Below are 22,601 nucleotides of genomic sequence, written 5' to 3'. Positions count from 1 at the left end.
GTCAGCAGGTCCATGGGAACACGAACACCTGCAAGTTCCCCTCCAAGCCATTTGCTATCCTGCCTTTGAAATATATCACCATTCCTTCACTGTGGCTGGGTCAATATCCTGGAATTCCCTCCTGAGGACATTGTGGGTAAATCTACAGAAACATGGACTGCAACAGTTCAAGAAGGCAGCTCAGCACCATCTTCTCAAGGGGCAACTAGGGACAGGCAATAACACTTCCCCAGACAGCGAAGTCCAAATCTCAGAAGTGAATGGAAAAGTGGGTAGAGGATTTCAGAAATTGACCAACCTCTGTAAGGAGAAATTACTTCACCTCTCAGTTTTACATAAGTCCCCTTATCCTGTAACAACGTTCCCTAGTTTGAGATTCTCCAACCAGTGGAACCAACTTCTCAGCATCTACCCTGTCATGTCTCCTCTGAATCTGTTATGTTTGAATAAGATCACCTCTCATTCTTCTAAACTCTAATGAACAGAGGTCATATCTGTTTAGCCTTTCTTCATAGTCAACTCCTTCATCCCAGGAATCAGCCTTGTGAATCTCTTCTGAATTGCCTCCAATGTCAATAACCTGGTGGCACTACCATTACACCGCATCTCCCTCAATCTAACAACCAAATCTGTAATCAGTAAGCAAAAGAGATCCCATTGAATGGAAGGAGTGGTGATATCTGAGAGGTTAGAGTTAACCTTAGAGGTCCAAAGATTATCCTCATTACTAAGTGAGGCTGTGTGTCAATGAGTTCGATGTGATGTGATTAACTCAACTGTTCTCTGATATGGACAATTTAGGCTCAAAACATCAACTCTTCTTCTCCTCGAATGCTGCCTGACCAGCTGTGCTTTTTGAGCACCACACCTTTTGACTCTGCTCTCTGAAATGGCCCAGCAAGCCACTCAGTTCAACACTGTTCAGGATGGACAACAAATGCCAACAGCACCAACATTCTATGAACGAATAAGGAAAGGACATTGATCAGAAAGGGGACGAAATTGTAAAGAATCAAAAGTGGGAAGAGGCGAATCAGGAGAAGCAGAGGCAAACAGAAGAGAGGGAATGATGCTAATAGGGAGGAGGAGGCAGATCAGGTACGTGGACTTGAGCAGGAGGGAGACAGCAATGTTCTTTGTCATTCCTGTTCCCACCAACATGACGTTCTAGTTATGCGGCCCCAAAAACAGCTGGGTGCAGGGCAGTCCAACTTTGGCAAGGGGTCCTGAAACAAAGGACTTGGACCCTTGGATGTGAAAATGGCCTGTTCCAGCTGGTGCAGGTTGTGGACACCAACATTTCCAGCTTTACAAATTTGACGGTTTGTCAAATTCAAACACATCACATCACATCACATCATCATCAAAGTTCTAGGTAGGGCAGACTTTTCTCATGTGATAATTAAGAAGTCTGATTGGGCGGCACGGTGGCACAGTGGTTAGCACTACTGCCTCACAGCGCCTGAGACCCGGGTTCAATTCCTGACTCAGGCGACTGACTGTGTGGAGTTTGCACGTTCTCCCCGTGTCTGCGTGGGTTTCCTCCGGGTGCTCCAGTTTCCTCCCACAGTCCAAAGATGTGTGGGTCAGGTGAATTGGCCATGCTAAATTGCCCATAGTGTTAGGTTGGGGTAAATGCAGGGGTATGGGTGGGTTGCGCTTCGGCGGGTCGGTGTGGACATGTTGGGCCGAAGGGCCTGTTTCCACACTGTAAGTAATCTAATCTAATCTGATCAATTTCTATCTAACCCCCAAAATTTTCAATGTAAAAGTTACATTAGATAGATTAAAGATAACGAGCCTGTTCTCCTTAGAGAGAAGATGGAAAGTCAAGTTGATAGATGCTTTCAAAATCATGAGTGGACTGCAGAGAGAGAGAAACTCTTCCCACTTAGAAAAATGAAAAAGAACAAGAAGGCAAGAATTGAAAGTGACATGCAAACAAAGCAAGAATGATATGATAACAAACTTCTTCACACAGTGAGTCGTTAGAGTATGGAATGCACTACCTGGAAATGTGAAAGAGGCAGTTCAACAGAGACTTCAAAAGCGCATTAGATGATCATTTGGTTAGAAATGGTGTGCAAGGGATATGGGGAAAAGGCTGACATTAGGTAATAAATCCAGTGCAAGCATGGTGGGCCGAATGGCCTCCTTTTACCCTGTATCAATTCTATGATATCTAAAGTACACTTGACATCCACTAATAATTTTTGTCGGGATTTAGTGAACATGCTGTTAGATTAGATGTAAATTAGATTTAAAGAAATAAATATGTGCACATTTCTTACTCAACCTGTTTCCTATTTCTCTTCCTGGTGGTGATTTTATTCCAGAACTAGAAATTATCTTGACACCACACTATCAATTTCTCTATGGGACAAAATATTTTCTGCAGTTTTCAAAATAGGCAAATTTAACAAAAAATTAAGATGTTCCTGAGTCCCAAAACATACACATAGACTACAAAAACCAGAAAAATTGAGTTAGACAAGATCACTAAGCTGCGAAAGGAATGATACATTCCAAAGGTCCATGGTCATCTTGAAGTTCTGTTGTGGTTGTAGCTTTATAGCTGGTTGTTCTTGTGAAGGCAGCACAGTAGTTAGAGTCGAAAAGTGTGGTGCTGAAAAGGTACAGCAAGTCAGGCAGCATCTGAGGAGCAGGAGAATCGACATTTGAGGCATAAGCCCATAAACTGTCCTGCTCGTTGGATGCTGCTTGACTTGCCTTGTCTTTCCAGTGCCACACGTTTCGACTTTGACTCTCCAGTATCTGCAGTCCTCACTTTCTCCCAGCACAGAGGTTAGCACTGCTGTCACACAGCACCAGGGACACGGGGAACCATTCTACCCTCAGGCAACTGTGTGGAGTTTCCACATTCTCCCTGTGTCTGTGTGGGTTTCCTCCAGGTGCTCTGGTTTCCTCCCACAGTCCAAAGATTTGCAGGTTAGGTGGACTGGCCATGCTAAATTGCCCAGAGGTGTGTGGGTTAGCCATAGGAAATGCAGTGTTACGGGGATGGAGTGGGTTTGGGTGAGCCGATCTTCAGAGATTTGGTGTGGACTCAATGGGCTGAATAGCCTGCTTCTACACTGTAGGGATCCTATGATTCTCAGGAAGTCTTTCATAAGCTGCAATCTGTCCTGTTCTGAACAGGGTACTTCAGGACTTTGAGTTTCCTTCCATTTTTAAATTCTATCTCCCTGTGATGAATTCCAACTTGGGACAAAGGTGGGATCTGAGCTTGAAGTAAAAACAGTTCAAAGACAGCGAAAATGTGTTGCTGGTTAAAGCACAGCAGGTCAGGCAGCATCCAAGGAACAGGAAATTCGATGTTTCGGGCATAAGCCCTTCATCAGGAATCCTGATGAAGGGCTTATGCCCGAAACGTCGAATTTCCTGTTCCTTAGGTGCTGCCTGACTTGCTGTGCTTTAACCAGCAACACATTTTCAGCTGCGATCTCCAGCATCTGCAGACCTCATTTTTTACTCAAAGACAGCGAACCCTTACTCGTCCATCTCACATGCTTTTGTGCATTATTGCCCATTGTAGCAAACAGACAAACGTATGGTTTTTCACATGGGGAAGTTTTGGTTATGTGATGGCTGGTCACTGAACAAAATGGAGACAATCCCACGCGAATAAAATGTTTTTCAGTCTGCCATTGCCAAAGCTATCAAAATGCCATTGTAACAGATAGGAGAGGATTCACCATCTTTGTGAATAATGGGTTTTTGGTTGATTTCCTTTGCTGCTGGCAACTTCTGTCAGTGAGATAGGTATTTCCTGATGGCAAGTGTGACATTTTGCCAGGGGATTAGGCCAGACATGTCTCCTCTTAATCCACAACAAAGGGTTTTTTTTTAAAAACTTCACCTCTGCCAGTCATTTCAAAGCACAATATCTTAGGTTCATTTTAAATTATTTTCTTTTAAACCTAAGTCTCAGGTATTAAGTCAATCAATGAAATCATATTCTTAATTTTACCACTTCAGGACAATGTACCACTTTACATGCTATTTCTTTTCAATGTACCCTTAGGCATTTAAAAATCCATTTTGAAGGTCACCTTTGTTCAGTTGTTAATTTCCAAAGAAACTACAGAGAGTTGTGAACACAGCTCAGTCCATCACACAAGCTAACCTTCCATCCATTGACTCCATCTATACTTCTCACTGCTTCGGGAAGGCAGCGAATATCATCAAAGACCCCTCCCAACCTGGATATAATCTCTTCCAATCTCTTCCATAGGACAGAAGATACAAAAGTGTAAACCAACAGATTTGAGAACAGCTTCTTCTCCACTGTTATTAGACTTCTGAATGGACCTCTCAATTTTAAATATTGATCTCACTCTCTGTGCACCTTCTCTGGAGCCATAACACTGTATTTTTCACTTTGTTCTATCATCCTAATGCACTTTGTATGGTATGATCTGCCTGTACTGTACACAAAAGGAAACTTTTCACTGTACCTAGGTACATGTGACAATAATAAATCTAACCCAATCAGATTTTAATGATTCACCTTATCCTCACACTGAACTCTCTGTCCTTGGGTTGGCTACAGTATTCCAATGAAACTCAACTCACTCTCAAGTCATAGGGCTTTATCTTTCAACTGGGCACTTTAAGTCTTCTGGATACAACATCAATTAGATTTCTTTGTCAGATTGACGGACAACCCCCAACCCCCATTAGCCCTCACCCCACTTTGGGGACTGGAAACTAATATCGAACATCAGAAGTGGGTGAAAAGTTCAATATTAGATTGTAACCCTTACTTAGTTTTGGTTTTCTTTGTTTATTTGGTTTCTGTCTCTCATTTGTCTTTTTGCAGCTCATCAAAATTTTGGCATTCACCCTCTAGATTCTTTTCTTTCTTGCCTTATCCCATTGACGCCCTTTGACACCGCAGATGAACTGTGTTTGTCATTTAATCTCTCCTGCACTCTATCTTCTTATAGACCACCCATTCTGTTCTGCTTCCCACCAGTCCCCTCTTTCACTTTTTCTTACCAATCTAACTTTTCCCAATTCTGATGAAGGATCGTGGCCCTGAAACTTTAGTTGTTTCACTCCCCACCTTTGCTGAGTACTTCCAATTGCTTTTTTCTTTGAATCTTAAGCATCTTTTTTTTTACTTTTTACACTAAAATCAACTTTCATGGCACCATCTCTTGTCCTTATGTCATTCCAATTGTCTTTAAAATCAAGAAACTCCTCAATTAGATTCCTTTGTTAGATTGACGCACAACCCCCAACCCCCACTAGCCCTCACCCCACTCCCGGCACCTTCCCCTTCCACCTCAGGAAGTGCAAAACATGTATCCAAACCTCCCCCCTCACCTCCATCCAAGGCCCCAAAGGATTTTACTTGTACCTCTACCAGTGTCATCTACTGTATCTGTTGCACCCGATGTGGTCTCCTCGACATCGGGATGACAGACCGCCAATTTGCAGTTCACTTCAGAGAACATCTCTGGGACACCCACACCAACCAAACCCACCGCCCTGTGGCTGAACACTTCAACTCTCCCTCCCCCTCCACCAACGACATGCAGGTCCTGGGCCTCCTCCATCACCAAACCCTAACCACCCGACGCCTGGAGGAAGAACACCTCATCTTCTGCCTTGGGACACTGCAACCACATGAGATTAATGTGGATTTCACCAGTTTCCTCATTTCCGCTCCCCACACCTTAACCCAGTCCCAAGCCTCCAATTCAGCACTGTCCATCCTCCCTCACACCAAACCGCTCCATCCATCTCTCCAACCTATCATCTTCTCCCCCACCTTCAAATACCTATTGCGTGCTCAGCTACCTTCTCCCCAGCCCCACCCCCTCCTTCCCACTTAAGTCACCAACCCCTCGGCCCACAAGCCTCATTCCTGATGAAGGGCTTATGCCCGAAACATCGATTCTCCCGCTCCTCAGATGCTGTCTGACCTGACTTTTCCAGCAGCACGCTCTTGACACTATTACCACGACCAATCTACCTTTGGATTGTGGGAGAAAGCCGGAGAACCCTGAGGAAACCCACACAGACATGGGGAGAATGTATAAACTCCAAAAGACAGTCACCCCAAGGCTAGAATCAAACCTGGGTCCCTCGTACTGTGAGGCAGCAGTGCTAATCTTGAAACTTTCAATAACCTTAAAAAAATCCAAGTTAGCTGTCACCTAACCAATACTTCCTGATCTATTCAACTTCACATCCATCCTTTTCAAACTTGCTGGGGTCCTGAAGTATAATCTTGACCTTGGGTTCTGGATAACACTAGTCAAATGTTAAAAGTGCAGTTACATTTTGATGAGATCGATCCTGATTACACAGTATTCTTTGAATTTGATCTTCCCCTTCATTTAAATTCAATCCAAATTAACAGTGTTGTGTAAATGAGACTACAAATGTATTTTTGGTCGTCTCCTGGTAGGAGAGAAGGTTTAATGAATTATAATGATTCATGTTCTGTAATCTTTATATCGCTGCTCTCTTTAATGTATTAAGGAAGTTCAGGTCAAGATTTTCTCACTGCCATTGGCACAACGCAATAATAATAGATTATAATGTATTAAAAATGATTTTTGTAAAGCGTAGCTAGGCCCCATGATGCATTTGTTGCAATGTATTAAAGGAAAAAAATAGGACAACAAACATATTTCACCATAAATTTATTATGACACCAATTTCATACCAAATCCTTTGAAATTCATATTAGGCATCTGCTCACAGGCAATTCTTTTCTGCCCATTAAAATATGATAAAGCCGAAAGGACATTTGTGTGTCAAAAACACACAATAGACTCACAATTTCTTGTAGCTTCGGGAACAGGCTGTGTTCTGCACCAGTGCTGCTGCTGCAACGTTAGGACTGGCCTTGGGGAAGAGCAGAGAATGCTTTGTGAATAAAAAGAAATGCAGATCTGTATTCTAATGTTAATAGGTGTCAGCTGTGGCCCAGTGGGGAGAACTCTGACCTCTGAGCCAGGAGGTCATGGATTCAAGTCCCACTCCAGAGATTTGACCACAAACCCTTTTCTCAGTGGGAGTGCTACACAGCCAGTGGAACTGTTTTCTGGATGAGATGTTGAACCAAGACCCTTCTACCCTTTCAGGTGAGTATTAAAAATCCCCTACCATTCAAGAGCCAATGAAGAGCACAGCCATTCCTAAGGTATGATCTGGGAAGAGCTATCGCCTTGCCGACTGTGGAAGCTTGCTTTGCACAAATTAGCAGCTATGGATTTCTACATCTCAACTGTCTATCCACATCAGAAGTACCTTTTCACTGTAAACCAATTTGGAACATCCCGAGTTGGTGAAAGGCAGTGCATTAATACAAATTCTTTCTTTGACAAACCAATGTATTTTAGGGTTCAGCCAAGTTATAGAGTTATAAAGTTGTACAGCATAGAAACAGAACCTTCAGCCCTACCCATCCATGCTAACCAGATATCCCAAATTAATCAGGTCCCATTTGCCAGCACTTGGCCCATATCGCTCTAAACCCTTCCTATTCTTTTACCCATCCAGATGCCTTTGGAATGTTCACAGAAACAGGCTATCTGGCCTCGCTAGTGTTTGTGCTCCCACCAAGCTCATTGTCACCTGATACCCCGGATCCCCAACCCTTGCCCTGTCAATCCCCCATTTTCAACTTTCCAACTTAAGTGTTGGCTTTGCTTTTGCTTAAGACAGTTGAGTGTGCCTTGGTAAATGCCAATCTTCTAGGAGAAAGTGCCAATCTTACCTGGCATTACCATTCCTCCATGCATACTGCATCCTCATTGTGTCTAAGTTTGAGAAGCCTGGATGCTGGGTCAAGGCACCCTTTAGTTGAATTGAATAGGTGAAACAAAGAGGTATATTAGGTTTCAAGTCCTGATGAAAGGTTCTGTCCTGAAATGTTGACTCCCCTGCTCCTCTGATGCTGCCTGACCTGCTGATCTTTCTCCAGGTCCACACTTTATCCAGTCTGACTTGCCAGCATTTCCAGTTCTCACTACCTCCATGTCAGGTTTCAGAATGGAGCTCAGGGATTCTGCAAACCAAAAGATTGTAACAGAAAGAGAGGTTTGAGCTCCTTAAAGTGAAAGTGTTGAGTAAGGGAAGGGTGTGATGCATGCAATGAAGAAGAGCAAGAGAATGCAGTCGAAGATAGTTCAATCTTCATATGGAGTAGAAGTCGTTTACGCCTTTGGAGAACTGGGGAAAATGGACAAATGATTTCCCTGTCACAAAATTAGGTTCTAAGAATATTTTTGCTGAAGAAAACCAAGTACACTAGAGGGTATGATGGAGTGAAGTGCTATAATAGATGATACCCAAGACAATGGAGCACCAATCTGAGTAATGCCTGGTGGAATGCAAGGTCACCAGGGAGGCTGGGACTGGAATGTGCATTCAAAAATCAGCAACTAGGGTCAAATTTAGCCATGCAGATTAGCCAAATTTGATCTTCCCTTTTAAACACTCTTGGTATCATTTCAGAAATCAGGTACAAGAAGTGAGGTGCTGGAAAAGCACAGCAGGTCAGGCAGCATCCGAGAAGCAGGAGAATCGGCGTTTCAGGCATAAAGCCCTTCATCAGGAATGTGAAGGGCTTATGTCCGAAGCATCGATTCTCCTGCTGCGCGGGTGCTGCCTGACCTGCTGTGCTTTTCCAGCCCCACAACTTTTCGACTCTGGCTCTCCAGCATCTGCAGTCCTCACTTTCTTTCAGGAAACAGATAGTTTACCATAAAGTACTCCATTAAAGCAGGAGGAGGAGCTTGGTCCTGTCTTGTAACCAAGTACGTAATCCCTCAGCAAAAACCAGCATCATTATAGCCAAGGAGACAAGTAGGAGAGGATCTCATTGTGCAGCCGCTACTATAAGTTTCAGGACTTAGATCTCTGAGGAAATATGGAATCCACAGCCAGGAAATGACTCTAAGGTTGGGAATATGTAAATATTAAAACAAAAATCATGGCTGAGAGATTTCAGAAACTTATATATCATTTGCGCCTTCTGGCCAAAATCTATAATTGCATTGTTACTAACAACTATTTATATGTAAGATTTTCATTTGATATCCCCAAAATACCTGGGCTAGAAGAGGATGTGAATCTCAGTTGCACAGGAGAGACTATGATATGGCACTCTTAGCATACAACGTTATATGGACTAAACTTTGAAGTGCCATTTGGGGCACGGAGAACGAACTTCATCGAGGGAAATTTCTGTCAAAGGTTCCCTGGGAAATTCTTTCTGTCAGACTCTTAAAAGCCTCAGATCAGGTGTGCATACTTGTGAGATCTTCACAGGAGCCTATTACGTGGATGATCCAGTTGCCCAGTGCGAGCTGAAAGGTTTAGAAAGGACATTTGGCACCTACCTGCAGCCCCGGAGAGTTGTATCCCAACTTAAAAGAGCAGATGAACTCAGGCTGAGACTGTCTCTCCTGGTCATAGAGTAATTGAGCAGAAAGGAGGCCATTCAGCCCATTGTGTCTATGCTATTTTATAAGATCTTCTCAAATAGTGGCATACCCCTATTTTTTACACAACACTGTAGACGTTTCTCTTTCTCAAATTTATTAATACAATTATAGTGGGCTTTTGTGGTGCATTAATAGTGTCTCTCCATTTAAACCACAGCCTGCAATAATGCCCCTCCTGCTCTTCGGGTGTGTAATAACATTTCTGACTATGAAATATCTGCAAACACAATTACATTAAATTTATAGCATAGAATCGGGCCATTCTACCCAATTGGCTAATTCTTATTCTCCACAAAAGACTGCTCCCACCCAACATGTGTGGAGCTGAAAGTACAAGGAGATAAGCCGTGATCTTATTGAATGTGGAATAGGTCCAAAGGACCAGTGGCTGATTACGCTCTGAAGCCTTACATTCCTGTGTACTTCATCCTATCTAATCAGCAAAATCAATCATCACTTCATCACCTCGCCAGTTTCTTTTAAGTGCATTAATTAGATATAATTTATCCTTTTCAAGAACTAGATGTGCTTAATAAGGACCAGTCATTCTGCACATAACAGAGGAGAGCACCAGAAAATCCCACAGCTACGTGTTCAGGAAAAGACTCAAAAGAAAAGCTTGAATCTTTCACAACCTTCCCAAACACACTTTGCAGCAAATAAAGTGTCCTCCCTAATGTAACATGGGAAAAACAGCAGCCCCCAATATCACACAGCTAGCTCCCACATGATTATGACCAAATAATTGCTCTTTAAGTGAAATTAAGTGATAGATATGTGTTAGCCAGGATACTGGACAGAACTCTCTTGACCTTGTTTAAAACACTACCATGAGATATTTCACATCCAACTTGCAGGAGAGAGAGAATGAGAGAGAGAGAGCGCACAGATGGGCACTTGTTTTAAGATTTTCTCAGAAAGACGGCAAGCGTGACTTGAATTGTGACAGCACGTAACTGGGCAGGTGATATGTGCACACTCAAGTTTTGTCTTGGTAATATATAGGTATTTACGATCAGAAGACTGCTATTTGCCATCTGTGGAGCTTTTTTTCATAGTTTCTCCATCTGCTTTGTTGTCTTCCCTTTGGACAAGCTTTAATTTCTGTACCATGGAAGAATGACAGACTGTGGGATATAATAACAGTGAATCAGTTTGATTCAGCTGGGCAGCACTGGTGGTGTTTGTGTTTAATCTGTTTGGCTGCTGTGTTGTCTCTCCTGTATCATAAACTTGGCAGCATAGGCTACTGATGCAGCCAGTGGCATTGTGATAAAGTCACTGGCGTGCGACGTGTTCGAGTCTCACCATAGCAGCTATTAATTACAAAAATGTCTGGAATTCATTTCTAATGAAAGTTATGCTCGGTAGTGGTGATCATGACAATTATCATCAATTGTTATAAAAACGTATCTCGTTCACTGATGTCCATTAGGGAAGGAAATCTGCCATCCTTATCTCCGTCTGGCCTATATGTGATTACAGACACATAGCAATCTTGTTGATTCTTAACTGCCCTCTGAAATGGCTTGGCAATGCCACTTGGTTGGGGATGGGCAACACCTAGGAGATAGTGAGGACTGCAGATGCTGGAGAGTAAGGGTAGATAGAATGTGGAGCTGGATAAAGCACAGCAGGTCAAGCAGCATCTGAGGAGCAGGAGAGTCGACGTTTCAGGCAGGATCTGATAGGCAAGAATCATTGGCCTTGCCAGCGATGCCCATATCCCATGAAAATATAGAGTCTTGAAGGTTATAACAGCATGGGGAAAGGCCCTTCAGCCCAAATTGAAAAAACTATGCAGAGCAAAAATGAACAGAAAAACATGGAAAAGTGGATACTGGCCCAGACTGGAATTCCATTTTCAGTTTAATAAATGGGTTCAAACCAGTTCTGTCGATTCTCAGTTTTACATTTCTTTTCCTTCACTTTCCATGGAATTCTGGCTGGCTATCCATAGTCCACCCTCCGTAACTTGGGTCTATTCAAAACTGTAGGTCATTCTCGTTTAGATTGCAAACCTGGTCTTCGGGTTCAATCCTGTTCTGAACTGGGTGATTTTGTGATGTACCAGATGGACGAAAAGATGTGAAAAAAGTAATGATTCCCCTTCCCCAGGCCACAGGAGGCTTTTTATGGAAAATAGCATGCAATTATTTCTGTTATATAACTAACCAGAGGATACAAGTTTAACCAGACTCAGAGTGGATTCCCAAGAGATTGGGATTAAATGACATTAGGAAATTTGATCTGAAGTCTCTCTATTGGTGGTTAAGTGTGGATTTGAACCAGATCAGTGTAGATTTAGGCTCAATTCCCTGTTTTGGGACCATTGCTGTTTGTCATTTTTATAAATGACTTAGACGCAGGCATAGCTGGATGGGCTTGTATGTTTGCAGATGACACTAAAGTCGGTGGAATGGTAGACAGTGTGGAAGAATGTTACAGGTTGCAGGGGACTTGGATAAACTGCAGAATTGGGCTGAGAGGTGGCAAATGGTGTTCAATGCAGATAACTGTGAGGTGATTCACTTTGGGAAGAATAACAGGAAGGCAGAGTACTGGGTCATTGGAAAGATTCTTGGTAGTGTGGATGTGCAGAGGGATCTTGGTGTCTATGTAAATAAATCACTGAAAGTTGCCACCCAGATTGATAGCGCTGTTAAGAAGGCACACGGTGTTAGGTTTCATTGGCAGAGTGATTGAGTTCTGGAGCCGCAATGCTCCAACTATACAAAATGCTAGTGCGGCCATACTTGGAATATTGTGTACAGTTCTGGTCACCTCATTACAGGAAGGATGTGGAAGCATTGAAAAAGTTGCAGAGGAGATTTACCAGGATGTTGCCAGGTCTGGAGGGAAGGTCTTATGAGGAAAGGCTGAGAGACTTGGGTCTGTTCTCATTGGAAAAAAGAAGTCTAAGAGGAGATTTTATAGAGACATACAAGATGATCAAAGGATTAGTAGGGTTGGCAGTGGAAATCTTTTTCCAAGGATGATGACGTCAGCTTGTACAAAGGGGCATAGCTACAAATTGAGGGGTGATAGATTGAAGACAGAGTCCAGAGGCAGGTTCTTTACTCAGAGAGTGGTAAGGGCGTGGAATGCCCTACCTGCTAATGTAGTTAACTCAGCCCCATTAGGGAGATTTAAATAATCTTTGGATAAGCACATGGTGATGAAGGGATAGTGTAGGGGGTTGGTCTTAGATTAGTTCACAGGTCTGCGCAACATCAAGGGCTGAAGGGCCTGTCCTGTGCTGTATTGTTCTATGTTCTATGTTCTAAAATGAGGTAGCTCATTTCAGCTGAAGGGAAAGTAGGAAATCTGCGAAACCTGAGGAAAGGGGCATGGAAAGAAAAGAACAGCCAGGGTTCTAAATAATCAGTTACCCCACTGGATAGCGCATGGGAACATCAAGTGAGGACAAGCTCTTTCCTTAGCTGTCATTCTGATAAGGTATCGGATAGCAGCCAATGCCACAGAAACTGGAATCAGCACATTAGCCGAAAACTTAGAAGTGGAGGAAGGAAAAGGTGCCAAGTTTGTAATTCATTATCGAGATAATATAATTTATGCTGACAATTATTTTAATGTTAATGAAATTATGCAGATTTTCCATGAAAAATAATTATATTTTAATTTGAAGGTGCGCTGCTATATAATCCCATGTTTGAACTCAGAGGGAGGGATCCACGGATGATTAACATTAGAGACAGAGGCACAGCAAGCAAGGAAGAATGTTGTTGCCCTGACAACCACTTACTGCCGCGTTTATGGGCTGAAATATTTTCAAACGAGCAGAAAGTAGCACCTTTTCCTGGTTGTCCTAGAGAGTCTTTCACTTCAAAATGCAGTTGCTGCTGTCAGGTGGACAGGGGCAATGGCTATTTTGAGCACAGCAAAGTTGCACAAACCCGGTAAATAAGATGACTGACCAGCTCGCCTGTCTGAATGGTATTGGTCGAGGGATAAATGTTGACCAGGACGCTGGAAGAATTGAATACAATCCATCTACCAGGCCCGCTGTCAGGGAAAGGCCGCCAGCATTCTCAAGGATCCATCCCACCCTGGCAATGTGTTTCTACAACCTCTCCCATCGGGGAGAAAGTACTGAAGTCTGAACACACGCACCAGCCGGTTTTGAAACAGTTTCTACCCTACTGTTGTTAGAATACTGAATGGACTCACAAATGCTTGACATTTGCTTGTACCTGTGTTTTGTTTTTGCCACTGTTTACCTATTATTTATTTATCTATGCTACTTAACTATGATCTGCCTGTATTGCTCACAAGACAAAGTTTTTCACTGTGCTTCTGTACACGTGACAATAAATTCAATTCAATTCAACTCCCACGTGAAACATAGCAACAAAGGAACAGGAGTAGGCCATTCAGGTCCTCAAGATTATTCTGCCCATTCAATTCGAACATTGCTGATCATGGTGTATCTTCATATACCTGCCTTTGGCCCATAACAATTAATACCTTAGCTTAACAAAACAAATTATCTGTTTGAGATTTAAAACTAACCCAACATCAGCTGCCATTTGTGGAAGAGAGTTCCAAACCTCTCCTATCTTTTGTGTGTAGAATTGTTTCTGCACATCTCTCCATGAATTAGGATAAAGGTTGGACATTCCACAGGAACTGGTGCTGGGCCCATTGTTGTTTGCTGTTTATAAATGATTTGGATGAGAATTTAGGAAGCATGATTAGTACGTTTGCAGATGCTATCGGAACAACGTTATTAAACTGGAAAGGGTGCAAAGGAGATTTATAAGGATGTTAGCGAGACCGGAGGGTTTGAGTTAGGAGGAAAAGCTGGATAGACTGAGACCTTTTTTTCCCTGGGGCATAGCAGGCTGAGGGGTGACCTTCTGGAGGTTTGCAGGATCATGAGGGGCATGGATAAGGTACATTACCTGATGTTTTTCCCAGGGTGGTGTAGTCCAAAACTGGATTTGGGGAGGATGTAAGGGGCAATTTCTTTGCACCGAGTGAAGTGGGTATGTGGAGGGAGCTGCTGGGGAGGTGGTGGATGTGACTGCAATTACCATGTTTGTACAGGATAGGAAAGGATTAGAGGAATATTGATGAAAGACAGGCAATTGGGACTAGTTCAATTTCGGAAACTTGATCAGCATGGATGAGTTTGGCCGAAGGGCCTGTTTCCATGCTTTATGATTCTATGACATCAAAATTGCTGGTATAGTGGACAATGAAGTATATCTAAGTTTACAAAGGAATCTTTATCAATTGTAAAAATAATAGGGAAATAATTGTAGGGGAGTTCAACACCCTCAATATTAACTGGGATAGACAATGTGTGAAAGACTTAGTAGAGGTGGAATTATTAAAATATGCCCACAAGTGCTTTTTCAGTCATCACATAGAAAATTCTACAAAAGAGAAGGCAGTGCTAGACATAATTTTAGGAAACAAAGCTGGGTATGTGAAAGCTATGGCAATAGGGAGAAATTAGATACTAGAACATAGAACAGTACATCACAGGAACAGGCCCTTCAACCCACTGCTGATTCCTGATGAAGGGCTTTAGCCCGAAAAATCGATTCTCCTGCTCCTCAGATGATACCTGACCTGTTGTGTTTTTCCAGCACCACACTCTCGTCTCTAATCTCCAGCATCTGCAGTCCTCACTCTCTCCGTGGTCTTCAACCCACTGCGCTGACCTTGATGCCATTCTAAACTAATTCCATTTGCCTTCAGATGGTCCATATCTCTCTATTCCCTGTCAGTCTAAATGCCTCTTAAATGTTGCGATTATATCTGCTTCTACCATTTCCCCGGCCATGCATTCCAGACACCTACCATTCTCTGCATAAAAAACCTGCCTTATAGAGTCATAGAGTCATTCAGCGCGAAAACAGGTCCTTTAGTCTAACCAATCCTTGCCAAACATAATTCCAAACCAAACTAGTCCCACCTGCCTGCTCCTGGCCCATATCCCATCAAACCTTTCCTATTCATGTACTTATCTAAGTGTCTTTTAAATGTTGTAACTGTGCCCATATCCACTACATCCTTAGGAAGTTCATTCCACACACAAACTATCCTCTGTGTAAATAATATGTCCCTCATGTGTTTTTTTTAAATCTCTCTCCTTAAAAATGGTGCCCCTGGTCTTGAAAGCCCCTATCCAAGGGAAAAGACAACTACCATTAACTCTATCTATTACTCATCATTATTTTCAAACTTCTATAAGGTCACCTCTCAACCTCCTACACTCCAGTGAAAAAAGTCTCAGCTTTCTTTATAACTCAAGCCTTCCATATCTGGCAACATCCTGGTAACTCTCCTCTGAACCCTCTCCAGTTTAATAATATCCTTCCTGTAACTGGGCAACCAGAACTGGACACCGTATTCCAGAAGATGCCTCACCAATGTCCTAATCTCCTTTAAACTTGCCCTCTCTTACTTTAAATAAGTGAACATAATTCTGTAAAATTTAAGGTAATAATGGAAAACAATCAAGATGGATGAGAAGTAAAGGTTTTGAAATGGAGGAAAGTCAATTTAATAAGATAAGACAGGATCTGGCCAAAGTAGTTGGGAGCTGCTTCTTGTAGGAAAATCTACATCAGAGCAATGGGAATCATTCAAAAGGACTAGAACAATAATATAGGACCAACGTATTCCCACAAAGGTGAAGGACGGGACTAATAAGTCCAGGGAACCCTGGATGTCAAGGGATGTACAGGATTGAGGAAAATAAAAGAAACTTATTGTAGATACCAAAAGCTCAGAACAATGGATACCCTACAAGAGTACATCAAAACAAAAGAAAGTCTAAGGTGTTGTTAAAAAGGAGTAAGGAGAGCAAAGAGGGAACTGTTAAGTAGCATTAAGGAAAATCCAAAGGTGTTTTATTTGTAATACTAGAGCTCAGAGAATACCCAGGGAAGGATTAGTACCCATAAAGGGCCAAAATGGCAATCTGTGTGGGGAGCTGGAAGATAAAGCTGAGATCTGAAGTGAGTACTTTGCTGAGAGTCATCTGTAACCACTGCAGAAAGGCAGAAAGCATGGAAAGGGACTGTGATATACTGAATGGCAGAGAAGGTATGAGCAGTTTTACCAGGCTCAAACATAGATAAAACCCAACGCCCAGATGGGATTCATCCCAAGCTGCTGTGGGAGGAAAGGGAGGAAATTACTGTGGCTGTGAGATTAATTGTCACCTCCTCCCTGGCCACAGGAGGTTCACGTGATTGAATCCAGAGATGAGGGGATATCGAGCAGTGTATACTCTGTGGAGTTTAGAGGAATGAAAACAGATCTGGTTAGGTATATAAGATGCTATTGGGGATCGACAATGTAAATGTAGAGAGGATGTTTTCCTCATGTGGAGAAATCTAGAACAAGAGGTCATAGTTTCTTCAGAAGAAGGATCACTGGACTCAAAATGTTAATTAGACAGAGTTTCTCACTTCAAAGAGTTTGAAATGCCTCTGCTCAATCTCTGCAGGCTTCCTAAGCAACATTGTCAGAATAGTATGTAAGTTCATGGAATCCCTAGTGTAGGTCATTCAGCCTATTGATGTCCACACCTACCCTCCAGAGAACATCCCACACAGATCCAACCCCCTATCCCTATCCCTATATTTCCCATGGACATTTCTCCTAGCCTGCACATCCTGAACACTATGGGCAAGTTAGCATGGCCAATCCACCCTAACCTGCACATCTTTGGATTGTGGGAGGAAACCAGAGCACCCAGAGGAAACTCACACAGACACGGGGAGAATGTGCAAACTCCACACACACAGTCATCCGAGGCTTCCCGGTCCCTGCTGCTGTGGAGCAGTAGTACTAACCACTGAGCCACTGTGCTGTTTCTTCATTCTTACAAGGGAGATTGGTTTTCCTAATTCCCCATCACTTCAGAAAGAATCAGTCGCATTCTGTTGGTTTGGAATCACAATGAAGATATACCTCCTTGAAGGACATTAGTGAACCAAATGGGTTTTTAAACAATAACGGTCACCATTAGGCTAGCTCTCAATACCAGGTTTTTATCAATTCAAATTTCACTACCTCCAGTGATGGGATTCAAACCCATGTCTCCAGAACATTTGGCCTTCTGGATTGCTCATCCAGAGACATTTCCACTTTGTTACTGGCTCCCCTTCTTAAGCACTGGTTCAAAGTTGCATAAACTCCTTGTCATCTGAGATTCTCAATTCATAATCAGTGACAGAAAATGTTCACTCCATCATACTGCTCGTGTTACAAATGAGTCTCAAAGGGAACAAAAAAGAAACTCAAACTTACACAAGATTATTAACAACATAAATTCTCAGAATAATAACTTGTTTTGAGATTCTGTTTGCAACCATACTTCTCCAGTTCCCTTTGCAATTTAATTCCACACATTCTGCCCTTCCATATTCTACTGGCAATGGCATTCCAGTTGAAAATTACAGAATTCATACTGTAACTGAACAGTCGAGGAACTACTATGAAATGCAATTGTGTTTTGGATGTTGCACAAAAATTCCACAAGAGTGGGTGAAGTTTAATTACACTTAGAGACTAGGAGATCTGCCTTCCTCTTAATCAAATATTATGTGGGATGTCTTATATTGGCAAGTAAATACACCTGTTACAAGAGAAATCTCTTTGATTCAAAAATTCCTGGTACAAGTAGAGAAGCCTTTTTCCGAAATCCCAAAATCCGAAAAGCTCCAAAGTACGAAGGATTTTTCGTGAAGTTTCTTTCTCATTGACAAGATTGTTTGGCGTGCAAACAGTTAACCCAAGTTGACACCCACTCGATGCGTGTCACTCAGATGCGACGTGTGGGGGCGTGTTTCAGGATCTGGTTTACTCAGTAAGTCATGCTTCTTCGGTAAGATTTTTAAAAAATTCACCATCAAACTGTCACTTATCCTGAAATTTGAAAAATTCTGAATTCTGAAAACCAGCTGTTCCCAAGCATTTCGGATAAAGGATTGTGCACCTGTAGTATTTTCTGGGTTTGGAGGATTAGCCTTTCAGGTGGAATCTAAATAATTCCAAGGTACAATCACAATAAGAAAGATTAGGGAGTTCTCTCTTCTTTCAGTTTTTTTTAATCATCTTATGGTTAATGTTAAAGAAAGTTGGTTAAGCCGATACCCTGAACCTGACATATGTTCTGTTCCTGATGTGGCAGACAGGGTCATATCAGCTCCTGGTTTTGTGCGTAGGGCCCTCGGAATCCTGCTGGATGGGGTAGTACCAACCTGGGATTCCCTCCTACCACAGGACTAGCAATGAAGGCCACGATACCTAACTGGTCCAATCAGTTCAGTGCAGTCTCAGCTCCCTAGAGGAGTACCCAGCACTATTGAAAAAGGTCAATGACCTTCTCCAGTCTGACGATGTAAGTGCCGCCATCTTCTCTCCAAAGCCTCCCTCTCTCTGTTACCGTATCTACCTCGCACCATGCTCTGCCACTCTCCATATTGGCTGCAACATCTTCCCCTCTCATTCTCACCCACCACAACCCCTGACACCATTAAACTTGCACATCCTCTGTGCTACCTGCTCACTCACTCAGGACACCTCCCCACTTGAGTATTATCATCAATATTCATCAGTATCATCAAAGTCAGCTGCTCCACCTCCCAGTGGTCAGCCTGGTAGTCTACAATGATAAGATCATCAGTTCCTGCAACTGTAAAGAAGTCTATCTCCCCGAGTAATACCATACATTTTCCTCTCCTGTAATACCCCTTTCAGATTCCAAGAGGAAAACAGGATCACAATTGGGCAGAAAGAGTCCAAATGGCCCATCATTCAGTTCTTCACCCCCTCATGAAGAGAGGATCTGATTCTAACTGCCCAGGGTGGGGCCTGGACTGGTATGGGATGCTACCCTTGACTTACTGCGTCAGGACTCCCCGAGCAAAGGCTGTCACCCTGAGGCTTCCTGACAACCAGGACAAGCTTCCTGCACTGAACGACAAACTACAAGAGAACTAATATTAGCCTGATATCTCAGGCTTAGAGGACAAAGAGCAAAAAAGCAGGGGACGGCAAGGAAGGGATGCTGTGAGCATCCAGCTAGGATTAGAGTGAGTGAGTAGTAAGCAGCTCATTTGGCAATGCAGCCTGCCCCGTCTATGAGCTCCTGAGCACGCAGCAGACCTGCTGAGTATTACAGTGATAACTGTCAGGGCAGCATTGAAGTGCAGAAGCACTCCGTAACTGGGTCAGAGAACAGTCATGATTTCCTTAGATGCCAGCACATATCGGACAGTGATGTGGGGTGCGTGTGGCCAGTAAAAAGTGAGGTCTGCAGATGCTGGAGATCAGAGCTGAAAATGTGTTGCTGGTTAAAGCAAAGCAGGTTAGGCAGCATCCAAGGAGCAGGAAATTCGACGTTTCGGGCCAGAGCCCTTCATCAGGAATGCATGTGGCCAGTACCCAAGGAGGTATTAGTTCCCAGTGTCCGATGCAATCATCCTCTGGAGCAAGCAGATAGCTGAAGTTGCCAATGTTTTTATATTCAGCTTCAAACTCTGTCTCACAGTTGCACTAGATTTGGGTCCAGTCATGACTTCATCCATTACTCAGAGAGTAGTAGGGGCATGGAATGCACTGCCTGCAACAATAGCAGACTCGCCAACTTTAAGGACATTTAAATGGTCATTGGATAAACATACGGATGAAAATGCAATAATTTAGGATAGATGGGCTTCAGATTGATTTCATAGGTTGGTGCAGCATCGAGGGCCGAAGGGCCTGTACTGCGCTGGAATGTTCAATGTTCTACATCTATTGTGTCTCTACATCCATAAACTAGCAGATCATCCACTATTGTCACCATTCTGGGGAGATCGCTAACTATCTAATGTTGACAGCATTGGTATTCCTCAGGAGCTGTTTGTGCCAAATGGGATGCATAACCATCTTTACCTCCAGAATGCAATTAGATCATAAGATCACTTTAGCGCTTCATTTAAATCCTTTGGGTTAAGGCATATTCTCAGGTATCCAATTTTTTTTCACTGTTAACACACTGCTAATCTATACTGTGGGATTTGACACTTTTTTGATGAAGCCTGTCTTTCCTTGCTCTTCTATCAGTCTTAGAGGCTACCTTTAGGGCAGCTAGAACTTACCTTGGCATTCCACTCTTGTCTACTTCAAGATGATATTCTCTTGGAAAACATCTTACCCTGGAACCATAATTTTCTACTCCTTTTGGATCTGTAACACAGTCCAATGGTTTAATGTGCTATAACTTGTTGCAATTCTCTTTTGCTATGTTGAGGAAGGCCAGTCCAAGCTCTAGACTTGCTTCACCAGAGGTAAATTGCTTGTGGTTGTGATCTGAAACTCCAGATTATTGTTCATGTTATTGCATTGGCCTTCCACAAGTGTGAAGCCATCCCACAGCCTCAATCTTATTTTGGAGGACATCACTTTTTCATTGTCACTTTGAGGCAGGTTTGTCTGTACTAGGAGAAAATGAGGACTGCAGATGTTGGAGATCAGGGGCGAGAGTGTGGTGCTGGAAAAGCACAGCAGGTCAGGCAGCACCCGAGGAGCAGGAAAATCGACGTTTCAGGCTACCCTCATTCCTGACGAACAGCTTATGCCCGAAACATCGATTCTCCTGCTCCTTGGATGCTACCTGACTGGCTATGCTTTTCCAGCACCACATTATTTGTCTGTATAGGTCATGATGCCAACATGATGGTGTCTACGTGGCCTTTTATGTTGCTCTGACGTTCATCTTCTGCAGTCATCATTCCAACAGTTGCAAACCATTTGTCACATGTCTACCTGACTGATTCATGTTGTTTGGTGAAGAATCATTCATCAGAAACTCCAGCTGATGGCTCTCTCGTTACTATCTGTTCTTGGTACCATGCTTCCTCCCAACCATATGATTAGATGATTCAGTTTCAGTCATTGCTTTCCCCATTCCAGGCATGACTTCTTCTCCATTGAATGATGTCCTCTCTAGTACTTGTATCCTGCTTTTTGACCGGGATTGTTCTGCACATTGGGGTTGAAGTACCCATCAGCATAACACAAGACATAGTCTGATCTGCCATGAATATGTTTTCTCTGCTGATTTACAACCTTTGTCCTTCTGTAGAAGTTAACTGCTTTTCTGTGTGTGAACTTGACATGCTTTCACTGCAGGATCTCTGATGCCTATTCCAATCCAACTTATAAATCCTTTAGATGGGCCTGTGAAATTCATTGCCGCAGAGTGCAGTGGAGGCTGCGATGCTGAACGTCTTCAAGGCAGAGATTTCTTGATGTCACGAGGAATTAAGGGCTACAGGGAGAATGCTGGTAAGTGGAGTTGAAATGCCCATTAGAGTAAAACGTGAGGTCTGCAGATGCTGGAGATCAGAGCTGAAAATGTGTTGCTGGTTAAAGCACAGCAGGTCAGGCAGCATCCAAGGAACAGGAAATTTGACCTTTCGGGCCAGAGCCCTTCATGATGAAGGGCTCTGGCCCGAAACGTCGAATTTCCTGTTCCTTGGATGCTGCCTGACCTGCTGTGCTTTAACCAGCAACACATTTTCAGCGTTGAAATGCCCATCAGCCATGATTGAATGGCGGAGTGGACTCGATGGGCTGAATGGCCTTACTCCCACTCCTATGTCTTATGTCTTATGGGTGCACAACATCACTGACTTCTGTGTTGATGAGCTCACAATATGATCAATGGACTGTCTTTCATCTTGTGACCTAAAAGTGATCATGTCCCTTTCATAACCTACTTTCACTTGGAATTCAAAGTGTATCTTCAAGGCTTTTGAAATGGAGATAGCATGCTTTTTCTGGTCTATAGAAAGATTCAAAATGGACAATCTTTGAGACAGTCTTTCCTAACAGTGATGAGAGTGTAACGATCAGCAGCTTCTGTGACTTGTTAAACAAATATGTTGCATTTTCATAATTTTGTCATTGCCACAGAAAAACTGCTTTAGATCACCTTTCAGCTTGACCATTTCAGCCATTTTCTCTTGCCCAGTGTTTCTACCATGGCCTGTTTCTTTGTTCTTTATCAGTTTATTTCAGTTGTTTATAGCAATTTTCCTAGCTCCAAACATTCCTGTGTTTCTTTACGTGTAG

This window comes from Hemiscyllium ocellatum, chromosome 28 (assembly GCF_020745735.1).
Source record: "Hemiscyllium ocellatum isolate sHemOce1 chromosome 28, sHemOce1.pat.X.cur, whole genome shotgun sequence".
NCBI classification, from domain to species: domain Eukaryota; kingdom Metazoa; phylum Chordata; class Chondrichthyes; order Orectolobiformes; family Hemiscylliidae; genus Hemiscyllium; species Hemiscyllium ocellatum.
Note: the sequence above shows the minus strand (reverse complement) of the source record.